This window comes from Gopherus evgoodei, chromosome 1 (assembly GCF_007399415.2).
Source record: "Gopherus evgoodei ecotype Sinaloan lineage chromosome 1, rGopEvg1_v1.p, whole genome shotgun sequence".
Classification (NCBI taxonomy): Eukaryota; Metazoa; Chordata; order Testudines; family Testudinidae; genus Gopherus; species Gopherus evgoodei.
In genome coordinates this window covers 219661664-219683793 of record NC_044322.1, presented here as the reverse complement: position 1 = coordinate 219683793, position 22130 = coordinate 219661664, and the positions used below count along the sequence as shown (strand labels likewise).

Genomic DNA, 22130 nt, shown 5'->3' with positions numbered 1-22130 from the left:
GCCGGTGTGGTGAAGCAGATGTTTCTTTTTGTTGCTGGTTTGGTATGTCCTATGGGGGATTAGGCACCAATCTTGGGGTGTATCTGCCCCATTTCTCAGCAGTTTGTCCTGAATTTGGCTCTCTCAGCTGTGGCCCACTGAGACATGGTTACAGGCACTCAGCTTTCTTCCTGTGGAGCGATCTGAGAAGATTGCCAGTGGAAGGACAGATGGTGGTGGACACACAGACACATAGTTAGGGCACCTGGTGAGGGAGAACTTTCTTATCTCTATCTGAGGCTGGTTGAAGGGGAAAGAATGGACATTACTCATCTAATCGGAACCACATTGAGACGCTGAAGGGAGCAGAGCGAGGTTTGTTACTAGCAGTAACCCAGCCAAATGGGCAGAAGTTAAATATAAAGAAAAGGGTCATGTAGAGAACAGGGTTTGCTCCCAGGGCCTTGGAGAGAAAAGAAATCTGTCACTTTCTCTCTGTGAACTCATTTTGCTTTTCCTGTTCCTTTCCCTTACAGTAAAGATACAGAGAATGGAAGTGGTTAAACTTCTCCCAAGGGAATGAATCACTTGGCTTGGTTTCCTCTCACCATTGCCAGTGCAGACAGGAAGGACAGATTTGTTTTAAATGAGTCATGGACAGGGGATATTTTCATTGTTTTCTAAGCATTTAGCTCAGGGGTCAGCCTCACAGCCCACTTAGTATCGAGGGAGCAGTATTAATTAAGGGCAAAACACTTCCTTAATGCAGAATTAAGATCGGCTGGTGCAATATCAGCCCCTTGCAGAACCTCGGCAGCCGCAAAACTCAAACTTCTCAAGAACAGGAGATGCAGCTACAGGTGCCTGCACCACCTTCATCCTGTCCTCTGTCAGCAACATCCTGTTAACACACACACATTGACTCTGCCAACCCCCTGCTGGCTGAAATCTATAAGCTGTTCACTGCCTTTTACAGCCCTTCCAACCAGAGCTCCAACCCCGTCTTGGCCTGACGAGGCCCAATCCCTGGGCAAACCAGACTGGGATAAGGACTGGGCAGGGCCATGAGAGTGACTGCAGAGCAAGACCCCTAACCCCTACTCAAATCAGCCTCACCTCACTGATCTCACTTGGACGCACTGCACCCCTCCCCGAATTCCTGAAAGCCTAGCTAGAGGAGCTCATTTTCCATTGTGATGGTCTGAGCTCTCCCTCCCCACCTGGCCACAGCTGGAGCTAAGATAGATGCCCCCTCCATTGCTCCCCTTTGGGGGAAACAGTGTTAATTTAGAGGACTCTGATCAGGCTCAGATGGGGAGTGGCTGATCTCCGCTCACATTCTCCACAGTTCCAGCCCCTGTTGCTTATTGAAAGAAATGACTCAATATCCCAGTTACATGTTTTATTAACACAAACAAATAAAACCAAGAACACACATCACTAAGGCTAAACGACTATGAATACCACTCAGCTAACGAAGGGTTAAACAATCCAGTGATAAAGTTCAGGTCAAATCAGTAAATCAACGCATTAACAAGGATATTGCATTGGAATCAAGTCATCAATTTAGTCAAACCCTCAGATGAATACAGCAGAAAATCAACCCTTATAAATCCTAGAACAGCAACCCAAGGAGGCAGTTGCATATTTAGTGATGTAGAAACCCCAGTCAGAGATTTTCACCCAGGCAGTGCAACCCAGATTCAGCCAGCTGAACATTTCAATACCGAAACCAAATTATTGCTACATTTAGCCCACAGCCTCAAAGCGAATTAGTTTTCTCCTCAGATTTCACTATTGCATCACTAATAATAGAAAAAGGAAAATAAATGGCAAAGATTACGAGGAGTTGGATCTCTGCAGCTCTTTGGCTTTGGAGTCGCATGGAGCAGGACCTGTAGCTGCAGTTGAGGAACCAGGTACTGGCATAGTTGGCCCAGCACTTCGGGCTAGCAGGCTTTTCAGGTACAGGAGACTAGTGAAGGCTGCACAGCCTGTCACTGTTGTGTTTCATTCCCCAGAAGGGATCAGTCCTGGATCCTGGAAGTCAGTCTCTCTTAGATGACTTACATAAGAACACAAGACAGGTCATACTAGGTCAAATCAATGGGCCATATCTAGCCCAGTGTGCTGCCTGAGGGCGACCAGTGCGAGATGCTTCAGAGGGAATGAACAGAACAGGCTTGTTGATTTGAAAGCTGAAGGACTCCCACCCTTACCTTTTACTTTATTGTTGTAGATTCCAGCTTACCCCACCTTACGACACCTCCTGCAAGGTCTCTGGGCAAATCAGGTGTGAACTAATCCTTTGATACAGACATGTCCCACTCTAGATGAAGTGAGGCAGAGTTTGAGCCAATGTTAGTTTGGAATAGCCCGATTTAACACAGCAGTTTTCTCAAAGTATCCACTATCATAAACCACATCTAGTGTGGATGTGTGAACCCCAAAGGTATCAAACATGAAAGAAACAAAGGCCACTTATAGGGAGGTTTCCATGGCCAGGCCTGAGGGTTAAACAGCTGGGCTCTAACAGCTGGCCGCCTCAAAAGGAAAAGGGGTCTCAGCACCCATAAAAATAACTGGTTGCAAAAATCAATCATCATGCATCCATCAGTATTTTAAATGCTGACCTCTCCTGCCCGATGTGTCTTTGTTTAGCAAACAAGCAAAGTGGCGAACTCTGTGGCTGTTACCCTCTACCTCAGTACAAGGTTGCAGATCTTGACTCAAGCAATTTTCCTCTTCACAGAATATTTATTTTAAAGTTTATCAAAATAAATTCCATTTGAAATGGATATAATTACAGTCTACACTAGGGGTCTATTTTCATACATACTACTTCTCTCACATGTTTCTCCACTCTAATTCCTTTGGAGTGAGGTTTTACTTTTCAGGATTAGCCACCTTTTCCGATATAGTAGGAGGGACAGGGAGAGAACTAGAAGAAAATCTGAATTATATTGTAACACTGAAAGTTATCACATAATCAGCCTCTTACTTTACACTAATTAAGTTCATGTTTAATTTCACTGTCACTGGTAACAACTTATTCAAAGATTACAAAATATAAACCTATAGGGCAGTTTTCTCTTAATTCCCATTTCCACCATTGAGTTTTGTGTGAAGTCACATTCTATAATAACCGAGGAGCTTTCCATTTATGTGAGTTCATTTTGCCCTGGGTCTTCTCCCACAAGTGTAGGTGGAAGGGCTGTCACGCTGCGTGGGAAGGTTGCATCATGAGAAAAAAACACTTGTGCTCTATTTTCACATTTTCTAATCTTTCAAAGTAGCAGCAGGTGGAGAAGTGATACAAATGCATAAAACTTAATAGCAAAACTAAGAGACCAAACCATAGAGTCAGGACTCAGCATTCATGTATCTTGCAGTCTGAACTTGGAATCTGATACATTCCCTCATTGGCTACCATCATTTGCCCAGCATGGAAGTGCTTCTTGTCCAACAAGGCAGCCAGATTGGGACCCAGAGGCGTGGAATGTCTCTGAAGGAATCAGCTGTTTCTCTCTGTGCTTCATGAAACTTTGGAGCCAGATGGTAAAAGACAGTTGTTCCCAATTTAATCATGGCATCCTCTAGGAGTGTGACTAATGCCACTTAACTAGGGTGCAGCGTTCGAAAAATAGTTTACCTGGGCCACAGGTCACCATAGCTTCCATCTCTAGGGTGAAAATCAAAATCTGCAATTTCTACCTGAGTTCTTGTCAAATCTTTGACCTTTCTTGGAATAATTTTACATGTCTCTGGTGTAGAATTCTTCACCAACCACACAATGTATCAATAGTGATAGTGAGGTATAACTCTCCCAAATATGTCCTTTTATTTCTTTAATCTGGTGGCACAGATTTAAATTAGGGACTAAATTCAGGTGCGGTTTAGAATCCCTGTAAAGCACCAAATGTCAGGTATCTATTGAATATAGGTCTCTTTCTGCAGCTATGTCACATTCAACACAGATTTCATTTTCTACACATTTGCAGTATCTCCTCGTTTTCACTCACCATCTCATCACCTGATGGGAGACAGAGAGAATCCAGACATAGGTCACTCCCTGTGCTGGAGAGAAAGGAAATCTCAGACAGAGGAATGGGAAAAGGTGTGAACAAGCCAAAATATGTGTGGGACAGATTAAACCTATCAGGAGCTGATTTTCCCCAAAGGAGAGAGAGGAAGGGATCAGTTATGGGTGTGCAGCTCACCAGGGGAAAGTGAGATTGGGGAGGGACCTGATGCCAACTGTCAGTCAGGATAGGTGGGAAGCCTTGAATGACATCTGCCTAATGATTCCTCATCTGCAGGAAACAATCCTGAACTTGGAGAGCTCACAACTTGGAAAGTCTTTGTAGGGCATCCCAGGGCCGGTGCAAGGATATTTTGTGCCTTAGGCAAAACTTCCACCTTGCGCCACCCCCTCAAAATAAATCACATACATTATACACAATACACTGTCACAGAGTAACGTTATAATTTAGAATTTATGTTTCTGCGCTTTAAGTTTAGCAAATTTAGAAACAAGTTCCTCCAAGTCAATGCTGTGAGCAAGGTCATGTTCTATTGACAAGGTAGATAGGCCAACAACTCTTTGTTGCAACATTGATGTTCGCATGTATGTTTTTATTAACTTGAGCTTCGAGAAGCTTTGCTCACCACTGGCCACAGAAACTGGGAGAGTCAAGAGGATGCGAAGAGCAATAACTATGTTAGGGACACTATCTGTCAGCTTATTTTCCCATATGAAGTTCAATACATCTTGCGGGGATGAACTCCTTTGGACCTGTCTTGCAATAGCTTGCAGTTCACTGCACAAGTCAAAGGCATCAACATCTTTGGATCCACCATGTTGCAAAGCTTGCTCCAGATTCAAGCAATGTTCCATAATTTGCTTTGGTGTTTTATTTTGCAAACTGTAAACATCATATATGAAGCCAAATACTGAACTAATTTGCTGCATCAATGTGAATCTTTCTTCAATCGAATGTATTGCTGCGTCGATGACTGCAAAGTAAAAGTTCACTTTGAATTTTTCTTTTGGATTATAAATAGGTTCGCCATCTGCTTCATATGCGAACTGCTTCCTCTTCTTTCTAATACGGATTGGATCTGGTTCAAAAAGTGCCGGTACATCCAACCCCTCTGCAAGTTCACCTGCGTCTGCCAACATTTTCTCAAAGACTGTGTCACTTCTGCGGCCCACAAGAAACTTCTTGGTTTCTCCAAGTTGATTAATGGCATCACATATGTTGAATTCTTTTGCCTGAAGTTGTTTGCTAGTCATGTTGATCTCAAACAATGTCATACCACAAAACAAGAGAAACAAGAAACTTGAAACTAGAAATAGCTTTTGTAAGAGCCTTTGCATCAACTCGTGACATATTGCCAGATGATCCTGTCAGAGTAGTGTCTTCATAGATGTCTATCAGAGCATCATAGATGTCACCAAGCTGATAGCGAAGAGGTTTCAAGGCATCAATTAGACTTTCCCATCTTGTTTCATTTAATGGTTTAACTGTGAGATTAGATACGTGGCGTGTTATAACTTCCCAGCGATGTGTAGAAGCTGAGAAATACACATACACACGTTGAACTAAATCAAAGAAAGCGGTTGCCTCCAGGCAACACTTTGCAGCATCATTAACAACAAAATTCAATGAATGTGCACTGCAAGGAACGATAAAGGCTCGTGGATTAATATCCAAAATTCTTCGCTGGACACCATTTTCTTTCCCTTTCATATTGCTCCTATTGCTGTAGCCTTGACCACGCAAGTTTTCTATAGGCAGTGACATCTCTTCTAACTGGTGAAGAATAGTTTCTGTCATACCAGCTCCAGTTGTCTTCGTAAGCGACACAAATCCCAAGAAGTGTTCCTTTATGCATACTGATTCAGTCTTATTCTCAGTCTCTGAAGTAGGCCTATCCACAAACCGAATGATCATTTGTTCAACATGGCCTGCATCTGGTGTACAATCTAGAATGATCGAAAAGTATTTTGCAGCACGAGCAGATGCTAGGATTTTTTGTTTGATGGCATTGGAGAGAAGCTGAATAAGCTCAATCTGTATGTCTTTCCCTAGGTAATGTACATGCATCTCCTGGTCCTTAATCCCGCGAAGATGCTCATCCATAAGCGGGTCAAACAAAGACAGCTATTTGACAAATTTGAGGAAGTTCCCATTATCAGAAGTGTGCAGTTTGTCATGTGTGCCCCAAAAAGTCAGGTTTTGCATACCAAGAACTCTGACCAAAGCAATCAGACATTTTAGTATTTGCTGCCAATACTTTTCTTCTTGCTTAATCAAGCGCAAATGTTCTTCATCAATTGTTCTTTTGTATTTCAATTGCAGTTCAAGTTCCTTCTATGTTTGAACATTCGTCAAATGTTCACTGCTTTTCTCGTGTCGTGAAAGAATTTCAGACATGTTCTTCCAGTCTCTTGAGCCTTTTTCAGAAAGAGCTGATGTGCCAATAGTACTACTGCCAAACAACTTGCAGCAGAAACAAAAGACAGAATCACTGATATGGAATACTGCAGCCACTGATGGGGCATTTCTTCTCCATTGACAAGTCTACGTTTGTAATGAATTGTCAAGAATTTTCTTTGCTTACTATCTTTGGGAAAATTGAACTGCTGAACTTGTTCTGGCCCATGTTCCACCAGAATTTGTCAGACTTGATCATCACATTTGGCCCAAGTAGCAGGATCACTAAAGCTCAAATTCAAACGAGTGACATTTTTGCTTTCACAGTCTTCCAAGTTTTGATCCTCGCATGGCTCATTTGATTCATCTTCAATATTCAGAGTATGTTCTTCAAACTCTTCTTCAATTTGTGAAACTCCCATCCCCACCTCCATCTCTGCTTGATCCTTTGGCATTGGACTACCTTCTTCTCTGGCCAGTGGATGGAGATATTTCAGAAACAAACCTTCTTGCTTTTTTTCTTCATTTGATTATCAGTCTTCCGCTTACAAAATTGTGCCCTATTGAATTTTTTTTTTTAATCTGCCATGAGGCTGCATCAATGGAAAATGAAAAAAAAAAAAAGAAATTTTATTCCTTTCCATTCTTTTTCATGTTCACTATTAAAAGTAAAGGATAGAGAATACATGTCACTTACTATAAGTCACTATTTGAATTTCATCAACTGTTTGATGTAAATATTGATTAAGAGATCAAGATGACTTTCCCTTAATATTAAGCAATGTTGACTGTAATCAGAAATACATCCTTTTTAGTCACGTATACTTCCTTCCTTCCTTCCTTCATATCAAAATCTGACAGAGTGCTGCAGAACCCATTCTGTCCAACCAGCCATGCACCTCTGAATGATTAAAAACATCAAATGGTACAAACTCAGTTTGAATGAAAAGTTCCATATTCTAACTAAATAGGTCATACACTCTCAAATGGTTGCCAAGTGCTCTCTGTGCTGGTATGCTCATCTGCTCTAAATGCCTACTAACTTCGCTGTGAGAATAATCTTTGAATTTGATCCAATGAAAGCAGGATGGAAAAGCTCCCCCTCCCCCCTGAAGACCTAGGACATGATGACTGGATGACATAAACAGACATCTGTCCCTCATAGGCACTACCTCATAACATGCCAATTTTGCTCAGCAGCAGGAAGCTCTGAACCCTTTAAATCTCGGCCCTAGCCCAACCGTTGAAGCTGCGGGCAGGATTAAAAGGGATCAGAGCTACCCGCCGCTGCGGGGAGCCCAGAGCCCTTTTAATCCCGGCTGCAGATACCGGTGCGGTCTCGCATGGCGTACTGGCTCTTGTGGTACGCCGTACTGGACCAGACCGCCTTACTTTCACCTCTGGTGGAGGCTGGGCCGAAACCCTGCTGTTGTGCCCGTCGCTGGGCTTGTGCCATGTGAGCACTAAGCTGCGGAGTTCTGCCCAGCCGCCAGCGCCCTGCTGGCAATGACAATAATTGCATGGAGTGTCTGCTGCACTAGGAGACGGAGTTTGAGCCACATGTGTCAGCGCGCCACCGGCAGCCCAGCCCAGGAACACTGTAAAAAAAAAAATTGGGGCACCACTTTTTGGCACTCCAGGCAACTGCCTAGTTTGCCTTAATGGTAGCATCGGCCCTAGGGCATCTCAAAAGTTTCCTTTATTCATGGACAGTTTTTGAGATGGTTCACCCAATTCCTCACCTGTGCACACAGCTCTTGGGAGCACTTTTTTTTCAGAGCCAAAGAGGTCTGAGCCCCACGGCTGTTCCCCTCAATCCAGCTGCGAGGATCACATCAGGTTTGGAAAATGGAAACCCTGGGAAGGCAAAGAAAACAAGGGAGGTCCATGGAATTTGTGGGATACTTGTCACAAGGAATATTCCATGGTTTTAACCCCAGCTCATTTTTAAGACATAACACTCCAAGGCCGGCTTCCTTGGCTTAAAGTGGCAGGAGAGTTATTATTCTTATAAATCATATTCATGACCTTAGTGCCTAAGAGCCAAATAACCGTGGGCCCCTGTTGTGCTAGGCACAGCACAAACCCAGAATAGAAGATGACCCATGCCCTGAAGAATTTACAATCTAAATTGGCAAGACAGACACCGAGGGGGGAAGAGGTGGAACCCACCAGCAGAGTGAACTATGTGAAGGTAGAGGGACAGATCTGATGAACACAGGTATAGATCTTGATACTATTGTATTTAATGTTATGACTAGGGCCAGTGTTTTCCGGAAATTGCTGCTATTACTGCATTTCCCCCTGAAATTACTCTTCATTTCTGGAATCACCCTTCGTATCCAGAATAGCTGATCAGAGAGTGGGTGGGGATGCAGGGTCACAAACCCCAGATTTCTGCCTGGAGACACCTGACTCCTCCCCAGGGCACATGGCAGAGGCTGGGGGCTGGCTGCTTTTGAGACTTGTTGCCAATTTCTTCCCTCCTCAAACAAGTCTGGGTTCAGAAAAAACACTCTGGAGCTTCCCTTTGGGAGGCGGGGCACCTGGCAGTGGGACGCTGGGCACCCTCATCATACTGCAGAGCAGATAGCACTCGCACCTGCTCTCGACTGCATAAACAGCACCTCTCCCTTGCTCATCACCCCTGCACACAGCTGGTTCATCTCCACTCTCCCCAGCACACAGCAGGCTCTAGGCTCTCAATGCACAGTGTCTGAGCCCCACCTTCCACACACAGCTGGCTCCTATCCCCCCCATCTCCCAACGCACTTTTGGGCTGTAAAGGATTATATATTGCTCATGCTTGTCAATTACTCTGTTCTCGTTGCCAGCAAACACTGGCCCTACTTATGACTGTTATCTGTATCTTTGAACCAGCCCTTGAAAGCATGAATACGTCACAGACTGTGATGCTGAGATAGGCCAGATGACACTGGCGAGGCTGAGGGATGGCTTTCCTGTGCAATCTGGTGTCACTAAGGCTGGATCTCAAGGCTGGTTATACAGAACGCCATCTTCTGAAACTTTGCCGCACACAGAAACGGCCAGTGATGGATTTTACCTCTTTCAGGAGACTGAAGAAGACAGACAGACTTTTTGGGGAGAAACAGCTGTTTGAGCTGACTGAGGGGGGTCTTTTGGGGCTACAAACTGCCCTGACCTGATAACCCAGATGTAAGCTTTTAAAGAAGGTTTTTAAAGACACTTTGGAAATGATTGGGGATTCCCAAGAGGACTGATGGTAAATATGCATTTTGATGCTTTTCTTGCTTTATATCTTTTCCCCATAAGGCACAATGACACTGTCATGGATCCACAGGATCTGTGCAATACCCTGGCTTTTAAACAGCCCTTCGGAGGTGCCCCTTGAGTGCACTACACCCCCAAGGGCTCCCACTCTTCCACAAGGATAAGCCATGTAGCTTCAACACCTGAGACTGAGCCTCTGGTTCAATACTTCTATTTCAACCTGTGATCTCTGCCAGCAGATCCAGCTGAAGGACACTCCTGTTCACAGACTGTTCCTCATTCATGCTTCGATGCACCTCAGCAAGTTTTTGCTGTGACACTGGGCAGACTTTTAAAACAGAGCAGGGTGTACTAGTCAACCGAAACACAGCATTGAAAGTCTTTAGGTTAGGACAGAGAAGCAAAGAAGACAATATAGTCCATACTGGCCAATGCACTTGAGCCACGCTGCTGTAGAAAACAGTTTGGTTTCCTTTCATTGTACCTGTCCATTTGTCTTCGCTCCAGCAGAGCTCCCTGCATCTGCGAGCCCAGTTCTTCCTGCTCCCAAAAACATAACGAGTCCATCTATGCTTCACTCAGCCAAGGGGAGATCCTCCCGTGGACAGGTGACAATTATTCCTTTGTCTCTGTCGGGTATTCCATTGATGTAGGTTAGTCCCAGCCAGTCCTTAATGACCCATTCATATCACCCCATGACAGCTACCTGACGAAACAACTCATATCTCCTGCTCTTTCTAATCATAGCAATACCAATCAGAGTGGGAAACTGAGGTGTGTATTGGCATCATACAAGTATCACCAAAATTCCCACCTCTATCACACACACACTGCTCACAGCCCTTGGAGAGAAAGCAAAGCACAGGAACTGGAGGTTAGTCAAGTAAACACAGTGTAGGAAAAACTGCAATCCTCAAACCTGGTCAAAAAGGAGAGGCATGTGGGTCCCTACCCACAGAGAGGGGCTGGCTAGAGACCTGATACCCAAGAGGCCATTCCTTGAGCAGACCATGGAGGCAGGACAAAGGCTTCGCTACCCCAGAACTGTGACATCACAAAAGCACATGTTGAATTTGGAAATCTAGTGATTCAAGTGTAATGGGAGGGAGAATTAAACTCCGCCAGTGTGTGGAGACGGTTGGGGAATTAAACACTAAAATTCAGGAGCAACAGCCTCTAATTCTTCTGGAAAAGGAGAATGTAAGAAACAAGAACTAGGACACGCAACCTCAGGAGGGACAGGCTCAAAGATCCAAGGAGCCCGGGGGGAAAACAGCTTGTGGCTGCTGCAGATGGGGAATGGGGGCCAAGAGTCTCTCCAGACTCTCACTCCTGTTGACCTCAACCTGATTTTATGATCTAGGACCTAGTCTCACATCTTGTGGGCAATTTTATACTCGCTGGAGATAAAATGTCATTATCAGAGAACTGCTTATTAGCTTGGAACATGCATGGAGGGGCAAGGAGGTGAACATAGATAAATGGGTTATGAAGTTTGCTACAGTTAAGGGCCTTATAATAGGTGGAGGCTTTGTGGGAATAGTTATGCTGAAGTCTGGGATTTACCAGAATAGGCCTAAGGAGCGAATCCTAGGTCAGATATTCTGCACCCTCATTTTGAGAGACTAACGAGGAACCACAAACAGGTGCAACACGCCACAGGATTCTGAAAGAAGGAAGTTTGGGGTGGGCTTAAGCAGTTAGGTTGCTATTCAGTATCTCAGCAGTTGGGCCTCATTCATATATTGGAATTATTAATAAATAAGTGATGTAAATCATGAGTATTAATTCTTGATGCTTAATTATGGACTTTCCAAAGGCCACATATGGGTTGGGGCAGCTATTGACATTATTGTAGTCAGAGTAAAAGAGCAGATATGGTATATAGCCATCCTATTACCATAAAGAAGCGGATAAAATACCTCTCCTAGTTACCATTTTTTTCATTTTGTCAGGTCCCTGAGACAGTGTAAACTGGAGCAGGGCCTCCCTTCTGATGGTCTCCCTTGTCCCTAGATCTCTGTTTCCAATGGTGTCCATAACTTGTAAGTATGCACAGTGCCAGACCCTCTTTATTCTACTTATCTTAGACTGATCGTTACGTGTATTGATCCTTGCCTACGATTTCAATTATAACTGTCTGTATTAAATCACACTTCTGTGTGTTTCACCAAATTTCATCTTTATAATTCACTTTGAGTAGCCATGTAGAAGGGCAAGTTGTACCCCAATATGTAATCTTATAGGTGTAAAAATTGTACAGGCTACACCATCACCCTGTGACATTATCATCAAAGTGCCCATTTGTGCCTGGGCAGGGGCCCTGCTATGGGAGGGAGGAATGCAGCAAGGACTCAGGATCGGCGGCCAGGTCGCTGTGCACAGAGATGAAGAAGTTATATGGGGAGGGGGTAATGAGCGGGAGAGAGAGGTCAAGTGTTAAAAAAACAGTTGAGGAAAAAACGTAAAATGAAGTGAAACTGAACAGAAATAAAACTGGAGTGTAGGCTCTAAAGCAGAGGTCAGCAACCTTTCAGAAGTGGTGAGACAAGTCTTCATTTATTCACTCTGATTTAAGGTTTTGCGTGCCAGTCATACGTTTTAACATTTTTAGAAGGCCTCTTTCCAGAAGTGTATAATAAGCAACTAACCAATTGTTGTATATAAAGTAAATAAGGTTTTTAAAATGTTTAAGAAGCTTTATTTAAAATTAAATTAAAATGCAAACCCCAAACCCCCCCGCCCTTCCCCGGACCAGTGGCTAGGACCTGGCAGTGTGAGTGCCACTGAAAATCAGCTCACGTGCTGCCTTCGGCACGAGTGCCAGAGATTGCCTAACCCTGCTCTAAAGCAACAAGGCTTGGGTAGGGATTTGGGGTTAAAGGTCTGGGATCCCCCACAGCCCTAGATCCCCAAATCTCTCCTCCCTCCCACTGACACACCCAGCCCACCTCCTGGGTGCCCTTCCTCCACACTCTCCTCCAATTCTTCCCATTACTCTCAGCTGGCACCACCTCCCAGCACCTTGCGAGCTTCTTGTGTTCCCTCCTCATCTCTCACTACCTCATCCCTCACTGCTGCTTCTTAGCTCTAATCCTGCACGCACCTTCCCCATAGCTGGGCACCCCAGAATTATCTACTCCCCTGCTTCTCCACCCCTCCCATGGCTCCATTCTCCCTTCACCCGTGTGGTCCTGAATGGCAACATTATACACTCTCGTATCAAAAGAGGAGCTCATCTGTCTGTCGCACAAGCCATGCATGAGTCATATACCTATTTACTCCATTTAGAATTCTACAGGTGGCATATTTTCCTCTTAAAATGAGGAAGGCATGAAAACTGTAGTTATTAATGTATCCAATAAGGATACATTCAATGCAATTTTAAAATGATTGATGGCACCAAAAAGGCACATGTCCAAAAATTATACTACTGGATGGGAGATAAAGCAAAAAAAGGGGGACAAGGAAACTTGTCAAAATTTGTGTGATGAATAAAGGTATAAAGTTATCACTACTCAGGTTCTTTAGAGCCCCCACAGCTTCTAATAACCCAGGGGACAGGACTCCTTACCCAGCAAGGTCACTGTCTCACAGTTCTCCTGCATGACATCCCTGTAGAAGGCTCTCTGAGTGGGGTCCAGCAGAGCCCACTCTTCCCTGGTGAAATAGACAGCCACCTCTTCGAAGGTCACCAGTCCTTGAAAGATCCAGAGTCCAACACTCAGTACCTGCGGCCCCACTCACAGCCCCACTATTCACAGAACAGCAGCACCAGGTAAATGGAAGCTCCAGGAGGCACGTTAGCAGAGTCCCACCCCACCTTGCTTAGAGCAGCCAGGAGGCATCAGAGGGTAGAAAGAGAGAAGCTTTGTGTCTCCCAGCTGACAGACAGAGGCAGGGTCTTCACACACCTACTAGCTAGAGCTTGATATAGGAGATGGGGCTGTCTCTGGACCCCGCTGGTGGCTCCCTGGTAGGAATGTAGCTTTGTGGGGGCCCCTGTGGCATGGGACTCCAGGCAGCTGCCCTACTTGCTGCCCCCTAACATCAGCCCTGGCTTTCATATGCAGAAAACCAGTTAAGGTGGCCCAGGTGGGCCAAGGAGTTTTATAGCATACGGGGGGGAGGAGGCTAAGAAAGAAATAGGTTGAGAACGCCTGGTGTACGGGACCATCTGTCACAAAGGTGAGCTCCTCTGCATGGTGGGATACATGGGATGTCCCAAGGCACAATGACCTGGCACAATGTGGGGCCTGATGTCTGTGGGGTCTCTACAGTGCCCAGCACAACAGGGCCCAGATCTCACTCGGGGTCTCTGCAGCTCCAGGAACAACAAGGTCCCTGATTCTGTTTGCTGCCCTGCAGCACCTGGCACAATGGGAGCCTGATTTCACTTGGTGTTGATGCAGGGCCTGGCACAACAGGGGCCTGGAGCTCAGTCAGGGTCACTGTAGCACCCGGCACAACAAGGTCCCTGCTCTCTGCAGTGGTCTGTGCAGTTCCTGGTACAACTACTGCCCCAAACTTGGTCAGGGTTTGTGCAGTGCCCGGCACACTGGGGGACCTGATCTCAGGCCAGGCCTGGGCCATACTCAGTACGATAAGAGCCCTGATCGCAGTCAGACACCTGAAGAGAAAAGTGGGAAGATTTTCAAGAATTTGATATCAGTATTTCAGAACTGAGGAGAAAATGGGGCACAAACTAAATATTTGACAACATAAGAGAGAAGCACCAACATCTGGGGAGATTTTATGTCACCATTCAACAGTTCAAGAGAAAAGAGGGGAAATTTGAAGGGATTATTCAAGGATATTCAATCAACAACAGAATGGGATGGATTCTTCTTGTCCTGGGTGATGTGGCTTTCACAGGGGAAAGGAGTGGGGCTGGAACCAGAAGGTCACTGGATGTGGGGAGGGGCTGGCAGTGGGGTCTGGGAATGTGACTAGCAGGTGATGGCAGGAGGGCTGCTGGGTTGGGCAGCCAGAGGTGAAGTAGCTGGACTGAGAAACCTGGGGCTGGGATGTCTCCATGGGGGACCCTTGTTCCTCCCTCCCCTTCCTGGGCCTTCCCACACCCTGTTACCAGCAGAGTGCCCCACACCCCAGCCCAGCCCAGAGGTGTCCCTGTCTCAGGGCTCCCCCAGCCTCTACCTATTAACCCTCTGCCCAGTTCAGGAATCACTCAGGGGAACCATTTCCCACCTAACCAAGGACAAATCACTGGAGGTAAAAATGGGAGGAAACACCCCAAACCTGAGATTTGAACTGGCCATTGGCGAAGTGGAGAGAAAATGGGGCACAACGGGGAAGAACATGGAACTTCTTAGGGATTTGGGGGAAGGGGTGGGCACCCTGGCTGTTGCTCGTTGCTCTCCAGAAAGAGGGCAGGACGGGAGGGGACAGAGGGTCCCCACGGGAGGGGGCAGCAGTAAATCCGAGGAGATCTCAGCCCCCCCCCTTCTCTCCCTGCTCCTCGAGGGTCACCGGATCTTCTCCCCCCCCGCATGTCCGGGCTGCACAGACATTTTCCACCCGCCCCTTTCCCAGGTCTCACTGCCCCGCCCCCCGGCAGCCCCCACCTCCCCACGGACATTAGGGCAGAGTCACCCCCCACCCCCGCCTCCCGGGCTGGCTCCGGTACCTGGAGGCTGCAGTTCCGCAACGGAGCCCGGGCCGTGCATGGCGGGGGGGGTGTTAATGAAGGTCTCTCCCGCCGCGATCTGCGCATGTCCAGAGCTCCAACGGCACAAACCCTTCTCCGACCCCGGGAGAGAGTCCAACTGCTCTGCACGAACCCAGGCATAACTGCACTCGTTCGCGCTCCAGCTCCGGCTCCCTCGCCGACGTCACTTCCGCTCCACTGAGAGGCTGGAACTACATCTCCCAGCCTACCCCTGGGTCGCGTCCTTCCTCTCCAGCCCAGGTAAGGGAGGAGTCCAGTAGCTGAAACTGCGCTTGTTCCTTGCGAGCCCGCTGGGGGCGGGAGAACGAAGCTGCTGCCGCCTCCGTGTGAGCCGGGCCCGGGCTGAGCAGCTGCTGCTCCCGAGTCTGTGCAGGGGGGTCCGGCATTAACCCCTCCGTGTCCGACCTAGGGGGGCTTTCTCCAGCTGGGCCCCGCCCCCTGGGCAACCCGGAGCCCCCGGTGAGTGAGAGACCCCGGGGGGGGGGGGGTCGGTGGGAAAGTGACTCTCTGCCCCGGGGACCTGGGAGAAGCCTGGGAGCTGCAGCAGGATCCGCCCTGGCCCCGCTGGGATTGGGGGGCGGAACCTGGGGCCTGGTGGGGGTCCCTTGGCGGGGCGAGTGGGGGAGAAGCCGGAGATGCGGGCAGGGGAGGTTAGTGGGGGGCGGAGGGGTTGAACTGTCTCTAGGCAGCCAGGAAATTCCCGGGGAGGGGAAGTGGCGGGGGGGGGGGAAGGGGAGTTAATTGGATCCTGTCCCAGTTTGTGCCTCTCGCCCCCGATACAAATTCTCTCTAGTTCTGCCCCTTTTCTCTCTCGGTATCTCACATGTGGCTATAAAATCTAGAGAGATTTTCCCCCTCCCCCCACCCCCAATGATCCGCTCTCTCGACTCCTTTGTTTTCCTTCTGGTCTCTCCATGATTCTCAAATGTCCATTTAAAGTCTTCCCGATGTAGGGGGGGGGTTCCCCACCCATTTTATCTGCAGCGATTTGCCCTTGTTTAGGTGGGAAATTGTTGCCCTGGGTCATTCCCCAGAACATGGAGGCCCCTGGCGTGGAGATGGGAGGAGATGCCTGTTCTCTGCCAGGGCGGGGAAGGGAGGGGCTCGTGTCCCCCATGGGGACTGCCTGGACCCTGGATTTCCAATCCCAGTTACTGCTCCCTAACTACCAACACAGTTGTCCCCATCCCCCACTGCTGCCCCCTTCCCTCATCTAAGGACCTTCCAGCTCCCCCAACCCCCCCTTTGCCCTTTTAAAGCAGCTCCTCAAAGGTGGGGGTGGGGGGAAGTCTTACTTTCTGTTTATGTATTGGACAGTCATATAAAATCTAATCAAACAGTCCCCTTTTCCCTCTAGTTTGTTAATAGCAATATAAAATCCCCTCAGATCTTGGTGTTTTTCTCTCATGTTATCAGTTGCTTAGCTTGTGACATGTCTTCTTTGCAAATCTCAAAGATTCTTTTGAAATACCCTAAAGATTTGTCCCCCTTTCTCTCTACTTGTCTATTGCTAAGTGAATATGCCCTGCGTTTTTCCTTCTCTCTCTAACTATAAAATGCTTGAAAAAACCAAAAACCCTCAGATTTACCTTTTCTCAGATTCTTGAATGTGGATATAAAATGTTTCCAAATGTTGCCCATTTCTGCTGTGTTCATTTATCATATATTGATGTGAAATACACACAGATATATATTAGTTGTTGATATGAGGTAAAAATCCCTCTGATTTTCCACTTTCCTCTCACTAATTTGGAAAAATGGATCCAAAATCCCTCAGATTTGCACCCTTTCTCTTTTATTTCTAAACATTGATCTCAAATCTCAAGTTTTGCCTCTTTCTATGCCATCATCAAATGTTAATTAAAAATCCTGTTGGGTTTGGGGCTGTTCCCCATGTCTCTCCATACAGCAACTTCTCCTTCCTTAGAGGGAACCTTTTTGCCCTGAGTCCTTCTCCATCCTGGTTGGTGCAGGGGGCTAAATTGCCCAGTGATTATCTTTCCCCTCTCCTTTGAGAATCGTTTCTTCCTCCCTTTTTTTCTGTTAAAATGTTTGCCGAAGAAAGAGAGCAGACACGTGTTTAATACCCATCAAATTCAGAGGCCTCCCTGTGTTTGGGGGATCAGTGGTTCCCAGCTGGTAACAGGAGAGTTGGCTGGACCCTTCTCTTTTCTCCAGCTGACATTGGATGAGTGCAGTGTGAGTTGAGAAGTATCCCAAACCCCATGACAAATGGTCTCTGTGAGGGGTTGCCTCCTGCAGTGCTAAGATGTAGCCACCTCTGGGGTGGATCCATGATGGCTATTATTTGCTACTGAGAGGCATGGAAATTTCTTACCTATTTTGGCCCTCCACGCCTTTCATTCTCCTGTTAAAGCAGCATCCCCTAGGGCTCCCTCTGCCTGTGTGACTGGCCAGCAGGGGGCAGTGATAACTTTCTATCCACTTGTCAGACACTGTGAGGTAACACTTGCTTGGGGGTAGGGGGTGTCTGTGTGGGGAGACTGGAGCTGAAGGGACATTGTGGTAGGGGGAGGCCTCTGAGTGGCTGGGCAGGGGGTACCCATGTCAGGTTGGTGGGTTCTGGAGCTCTGGGGTTTCAGGGGGTGGTTCTGATGTGCCCAGCCCTGAGGCTATGGGTCCTGGAAGTGGGTATCACTGGTGGCCTGTTGGCTGCAGAGCAGTGGGGGTGGGTGTCTCTTGGGGAGGCAGAGCAGGGGGTTAGAGGGAGCTTGGTGCTGTGCCAAGGGCTCTGTCTGGGCTTCCCCCACTGGCTCCTGTTGGGATCCCCGGAACTAGGTCGGGATACCAGGCAAGCAGAGTGAGGGGTCCCACTGTAAAGCATCAGGGGGTCTCACTGGGGGGAGGAGGTGGCTCCAGGTGAATAGCATGGCAGATCCTACTGGAGGTCAGGTGGGGTCCAAACAGGAGTGGGGGAATCCCAGGTGGACAGTGAGGGACTGAGTTTCCAGTGGGGTGTCCTCGAGGGGGGGGAACGACACCCCCTGTGGTAGTCCCAACCTGGCAGTCATGGTCTGGTGGGGATTCCCTAGCTGGTGGGGCTTTAACGGGTGTCTGGGGCCCCTGGCCAGGGACTCTGGGGGCTATGTCCCTGGGAATATCTGGTGGGCCCCTGGCTGGGGGGGGGGGGGTTCTGGGGACCCTAACAGTGGGCTCTGGGGACTGTTCCTGACCTCACTCCTTCTCTCTGATCAACTTGTGCCAGAATCCTTGCTCCAAGCACTTCCCAGCATTCCCTGGCCAGGCCCAGTCACTGTGGCCATGGCTACACTGGCGCTTTACAGCGCAGCAACTTTCTCGCTCAGGGGTGTGAAAAAAACACCCCCTGTGAGCACTGCAAGATGCAGCGCTGTAAAACGCCAGTGTAAACAGTGCCGCAGCGCTGGGAGCGCGGCTCCCAGTGCTGTAAGCTGATTCCCATGAGGATGTGGAGTACGTGCAGCGTGGCAGCGCTTTGAAGTGTGAGTGTAGCCAAGCCCTCAGATAACTGTCTATCCACCTATCAAACACTGTGAGGTGAAATCACAGATTTTGCTGTTCTCCCCTCTTGAAAACTGCAGAAACTTCCAGTTCCCTTGGGAAAAGTAGTTCCTTCTCTTCATCCTCCTACCCCCCCCCCCCCCCCCCGCTCCCCATCCTTGTCTTAGATCTAGGGGGTGAGGGAGGTGGTAAGGGGGTTAGCACTGCTACACAATGGTCTCTTCCACAGCATTCTGGACTCATTCTTTCTGAAATCTGGTTTCACTGAGACCATGATAATCCAGAATCACTGCATGGAAAGACGAGGAGTGACTCCACATGGACAGTGGGGCAAATGAGTCTCCCTGTGAGGAGGGGCTCTCATTAGCTGCTCTCCCCCATGAGCTAAAGGAGGGAAGCTGCTCAAACTCTGTCCCTCTCTGCTCAGGATATTGGAGTTCAGCTTCCTGAGTCAGATGCTGCAGCCTCCAGTTATGACCTGGGAGACCAGGCTTAGCAGCTGCTGCTCCCCCAGCAGAGGCTCTGTGCTGGGAAGAGACCTTAATTTGAGCTGCTTCTCTGCGTGGCCTAGAGGAAGACTTTCTCCAGCTGGTACTAGCCCCCTAGGGCAGCCCGGGGCCTTGTTAGTACTAAATTCTGAGCCAGAGACTCTGGGTAACTGAAGGAAACCAAGGGAAAATGCTAGGGTCTGGCATTAAAATGACTCTACACAAATAGCGCCCCCGGTCACTTCTCCTCCCATTAGCAATTGCAGGAGCAAATCCAGCCATGGGGGAGCAAACAACCCAGGAATGGGACTTTCCTATCAGATGAGCAGGGAGAGGGGACAGGGAAAAGGAGATTGAAAGGGGCAATGGGAGAGAAGAGTTTTGAGAGAGATTTCCAGATCTCTAATCTGCCCAGACAGATGTATTACACACCCTGGGTAGAGTCACTTTCCTGTGGACAAGATGAAGCTCAGACAGAGGAAAACCCAGTTCCTGATTCCATATCCCTCCTGCTGGGGTGTGGCTGCCGTGGGGTCAGTGTCAGAGGGAATCATCGAGAGTAACACCTTTGGTTCTGCTCTTTTCTAGCCTTGTGTTCAGAGACTTAGTTATGGGATGTGGGGAGGGAGAAGGGAGGTTAAAAATGTCTCTGTGGACTTATCCTGGCAGGAGGGGCAAACCTGCTTGAAGTTGTTTAATAAGTGGCCTAGATTCTGGGAACAGACCCATGAGGTTCGGTGGTGGAAATGCCCTAATTTTTGAACAGAAAATAACCCACCTCCATGGGGCTAGGAAAACTGACTAGATTCATAGTGCTGGAGCCTAACCAGTGGCTGCTGTGAGATATGAAGGGGGCACCCACTAGTCAGGTTTAGGAGAGATTCCCCTCCCTTCATATCCAGCTCTTCAGAATGAGGAGGGTGTTGGGCTTCCTGCCAGGGACCTCTCCCTGGACCCTGCTAGGGGCTCCATCTCCTGTATCAGTCTGTGGCTAGTAGGGGTGTGATAGATCTGCTGGGAGAGACAAGGGGCTCTCGCCTTGTCCCCTCAGCCTGGTGTTTTCTGGATGCTCAGGGTGGGGTGGGTCGAGATTCTGCTGACTGTGATCCACCCAGAGCTTCTGTTTGGCTCTCTCCCCCATGAACAGTGGGCTGTGAGTGGTGCAGCAGGTACTGAGTTTTGGTCTCTTGCTCTTTCAGGAGCCAGTGACCTTTGAGGAAGTGGCTGTGTATTTCACCAGTGAAGAGGGGGCCTCTGCTGGACCCCACTCAGAGAGCTCTCTACAGAGACGTCATGCAGGAGAACTATGAGAATGTGACCTCGCTGGGTAAGGGTTACTGTCCCCTCAGTTCTTGGAAGAGGAAACGAAGAGATAAGGTTCACACCAGCACCACAATGTCACCTCTCCTCTGTCCTGTTTCAGCATCACCCCAATATGCCAGTGACACACTCACTGCCAGAGACCCTCCCCTGCTGCAGAACACTTTGGGAACAGAGCACAGGAGCAGTATCGCACAGTTTCAAATATCTCCTGTTTACATAAGTAAAACTGGGGGTTAGGTCCAGCATAAGCAACAGAAGCTTCCCACCCTAGACCTTCTCTCAGACCCTGAGCCTTCTTTACCCAGACCAGAATGTGCTTGGGGTGTAACAAGCAGGCTGCAGAAGTCAGAGCTGCCTGTCCAGGGTTACTTATCACACAGACACTCAGTGCATCCTTGACTGCTGGCTGGGGGTATCCAGACAGGGGAGCTCCAGCTGCAGAACATTGAATCTCACCCAGGATTACAGATGACACAACTCCTCACTGCTTTGAATTGCACCCCAGCATGTGAAAATGGCCTAGGTTGGTAGTGAAATTTCCTAAAACAAGGAGAGTCTTGCTCCCCTTTCACCGTGTGTAATAGCCACAATCTCTTGTCTCTGCAGGCTCTATTCCTTGTCACATGACCTGATTCTTATTTTTCACATTCTGCTTTTCCAGACTAATTAGAGTCTGTTGCTCCTGAATTATAACTTATAATTTCCCAGTGTTCTCCATGCCCAGGGATTTTCCTACTCCCTCCCATTATTCCCTAGTACATAAGAATGGTCATACTGGGTCTGACCGAAGGTCCATCTAGCCCAGTACCTTGTCTTCTGACAGTGGCCAATGCCAGGTGTCTCAGAGGGAATGAACAGAACAGGTAATCATGAAGTGATTAGTCTCCTGTTACTCATTCCCATCTTATGGCAAACAGGGGTTAGGGACACCATTCCTGCCCATCCTAGGTAATAGCCATTGATGAACCTGTCCTCCACAAATTTATCATATATATTTTTTAACCCTGTTATAGTCTTGGCCTTCACGACATCCTTTGTTAAAGAGTTACACAGGTTGACTGTGTGTTGTGTGAAGAAATAATTTAATTTTGTTTGTTATACCTGCTGACTATTAATTTCATTTGGTGATTCCTAGTCCTTGTGTTTATGAGAAGGAGTAAATAACACTTCCTTATTTACTTTCTCCACACCAGTCATGATTGTATAGACCTCTCTCATACCCCCCTTCATCTCTTTTCCAAGCTGAAACGTCCCAGACTTTTAAATCTCTCCACATACCATTGTTCCATACTGCTCATCATTTTTTTGCCCTTTTCTGAACCTTTTCCAATTCCAATATATCTTTTTTGAGATGGAGTGACCCCATCTGCATGCAGTATTCAAGATGTGGGCGTACCATGGATTTATATAAAGGCAATATATTTTCTTATTACCTTTCTTAATGATTCCCAACATTCT

General features: G+C 47.7%; 1 protein-coding gene, 1 long non-coding RNA gene and 1 pseudogene across 10 annotated transcripts in view; 1 reads left to right on the top strand and 2 right to left on the bottom strand.

Moving 5' to 3' along the window:
* Positions 1-22130, bottom strand: part of LOC115636587 (zinc finger protein 154-like) — a 658270-nt gene that overhangs the window by 365805 nt on the left and 270335 nt on the right. The window lies entirely within an intron of this gene.
* Positions 1-22130, top strand: part of LOC115636545 — a 1011845-nt pseudogene that overhangs the window by 979106 nt on the left and 10609 nt on the right.
* LOC115636789 lies at positions 1367-15580 on the bottom strand. 7 transcript variants are annotated; one of them, XR_003997054.1, is made up of 5 exons: positions 15319-15580; positions 13246-13371; positions 10156-10300; positions 8162-8276; positions 5344-7012 (listed from the first exon to the last, which is right to left on the bottom strand). It is a non-coding gene; the product is annotated as an uncharacterized LOC115636789 (long non-coding RNA). The 7 variants fall into 7 exon arrangements; XR_003997061.1 differs by lacking the exons at positions 5344-7012; positions 10156-10300 and adding an exon at positions 1367-4056 and having other exon boundaries at positions 15319-15571; XR_003997063.1 differs by lacking the exons at positions 5344-7012; positions 10156-10300 and adding an exon at positions 1367-4012 and having other exon boundaries at positions 15319-15571.